We start from the raw sequence: 3,133 nt of genomic DNA on the forward strand, positions 1-3,133 counted from the left end.
AAGGCTAGTATTACCCTCACACTAAAACTCCAAAAAGGTTATACAATAATAGAATACAACAAACCATTATCACTCAAGAACTATAGTGAAAAAACTTTTAACAAATATGAGCAAACTGATTGTAAGCATTAATTTTAAAACAAATTTTACAGGTAGTAACATTAATTAAAATGGCAATGTCAGGACATCTAAGGGTTCTAAACTTCACAGAAACTATAAAATTAAAAAAAAAAAAAAAAAAAAAAAAAAAAAAAAAAAAAAAAAAAAAAAAAAAAAAAAAAAACTGGCTAGGAACTACTTTACAGAATATGGACTTGTTAAAGATCCCATGTGTAAAAGAGGAGCTACAAAGCTACATAATTTGCATAAGGTACACTGAAATTTTATAATAGACTGAAAAAGACCCTAAGATATTTCCTGTGTGTGACCTTTAGCCTCAGAGCAAGCAAAAAATGAAAGCTAGGGAAGAGTCTGTAAACTGCGGCTAAGGCATTAAATAATATCCTTACGATATAGAGCCAATCTGCAGAGATCAGGAGAAGTATAATATTGAAAGTTGTTTAAGAAAATGTCTGTCATATAACTAGCGGTCTATATCCTGAATAAACAGGCTTAAGAAATAAAAATCAGTTTTGAAAATTCACTTAAAAAAACAAACGAAATCTACTATTTACAGCAAGCAACAACACCAAACAATTAGGAGGGAGAAAATTTTATTACCAGAGTTCCCACAATATAATATTTTGAAAGACCAGTTTTTGACCAAAAATCGGGGCTTGGAAAGAAATAAAAATTATGGACCATCCTCAGGAAAAAATTAATTAACAAAAACATTTCTTGAGGAATCTCAAACATTGGACTTATTAGACAAAGATTGCAGATAAGCGATCTTAAATATGCTTAGGAAGCTAACTAAAACCATAGACAAAGTACTAATGAAAATCAGAACAATGCTACAAAAAAGAGACTATATCCATAAAGCACTATAAATGAACAAAAAATTTAAGTATTGAAAATAAAAAGTATAATAACTGAAAACACCTAACAGAAGGTTTCAACAGGAAATTTGGGCAGGGAGAAGAAATAATTGCTATACTTGAAGATCAAGTTCAACTGAAATTATACAGTTTGAGACTAAAAAACAGAAATAAGTGGAAATAGAGAGTCCTCTTAGACAAGATAAAGATCACCAACTTATGTGGAATTCGAGTTCCTGAAGTAGAAGAGAAAGAGAAAAAGAAAGAAAAAATACTTGTGAAAATAATGACTGAAATCCAAAATTTTATAAAATATATGAGTGTATGCATACAAAAGGCTCAATGAGATATGAATAAATAAATTCAAATAAACCACACTGAGGAATATTATAATCACACTGTGGAGAATCAAATAAAAAGTCAATTTTAAGAGCATGAAAAAAAGAGTGACTCCTCATATACAAAAAAATTTCAGTACGATTAATAACCAGTAACAAATGCTGGAAAGAATGTGAAGAAAAAAGATCACTCATACATTATTTGTGGGAATACAAATTGGTACAGCCACTATGTATGAGAGTATGCAGGATCCCAGAAGAACTAACATATGACCCAGTAATCCTACTGCTAGGTATATACTCCCAAAAAAGAAAATCAGTATATTAAATAGGTATCTACACTCTCATGTTTATTGCATCACTATTCGTAATAGCCAAGATGTGGAATATCTATTAGCAGATAAATAAAATTTTATACACACACACACACACACACACACACACACACACACACACACATACGAGTAATATTCAGTCATCAAAAAAAAGATGCCCTGTCATTACAACATAAATGAAACTGGAGGTCTGGTTCAGAATATCAGAAAGACAAAGTTTTCATGCTCTCACTCATTTGTTGGAGACAAAATGGAAAAAAAAAAAAAACTCATTAAGATACAAAGTAGAAGGATGGTTACCAGAGTCTCAGAAGGGTAGTGGGGAGGTGGGGTATGTGGCAATGATAAATGGATAAAACAATACAGTTAGGTAGAATGTATGAGATCTAGTATTTGACAGCACAACAGAGTTACTACACTCAATAATAATTTATTGTATACTTTTAAATAAATAGTAAAATTGCCATGTTTATAACACAAAATAATGATAAATGCTTGAGGTGATGGATACACCATTTACCCACGTGATTACGACACATTGCATGCCTGTACCAAAGTATCTCATGTACTCCATAAATATATACACCAACTATTTACCCATAAAATTAAAAATTTAAATGTTGAATAAATAAAAAGATTAATCACTAATTTCTCATTAGAAACCATGGACCAAGGGGACGTAGAAAGAAATATTTAAAGTGTTGAAAGAAGAAATCACGTCAAGCAAAAATTCTATATCTAGCAAAAATAACCTTCAAAAATTTAGGAGAAATTAGGACATTCCAAAATAAACAAAAGCTGAAAGACTTTGTTACTAGCAAAGTTGACTCATAAGAACAGGTAAAAGATAAAATGAAAGATCAGTAGAGAACAAATTCAAGTCCTATGAAGAAATAAAGAATACTAGAAATGATAACTACATAGGAAAATATAAAGGTCATTATTATTTTTGGTTGGCAACTATATTTTCTTCCTATAAGATATAAAAGAGAAATAAGACAATATAATAAATCTGTATTAATTAGTACATAATAAACAAAATGGCAACATAAATTAGGAGGGAAAGAGAGTTGCATGGGAGCAGTTTTTGCATAATATTGAATCTAAGTTGGAATTAATTTAAATTAGATTACTATAAATTTAAGAGGTTCATTGTAATCCCTCAGGTAACCATTAAGAAAAAAATGAGAATATATATATATATATATATACACAAATAAAAGCAAACAAATATTAAACACAAAAATGTAAATGAGAAGGGAATCAAAATGTCTACATAAAAATAATTGAACACAAAAGAAGACAGTAATAAACAAATGGAATAACATAAGAGACATAAAACCTACAAAAAGTAAATGAAACAATATGGTAGTGTTAAGTTTTTCTTTAACAGTAGTTAATTTAAAACTGTATAGGTTAAACTCTCCAATTAAAAGGTAGATATTAAAGAAATGTATAAAATATACATAATCCAAATACATGT

Source organism: Cebus imitator, unplaced genomic scaffold (genome assembly GCF_001604975.1).
Source record: "Cebus imitator isolate Cc_AM_T3 unplaced genomic scaffold, Cebus_imitator-1.0 Scaffold305, whole genome shotgun sequence".
Taxonomy (NCBI): domain Eukaryota; kingdom Metazoa; phylum Chordata; class Mammalia; order Primates; family Cebidae; genus Cebus; species Cebus imitator.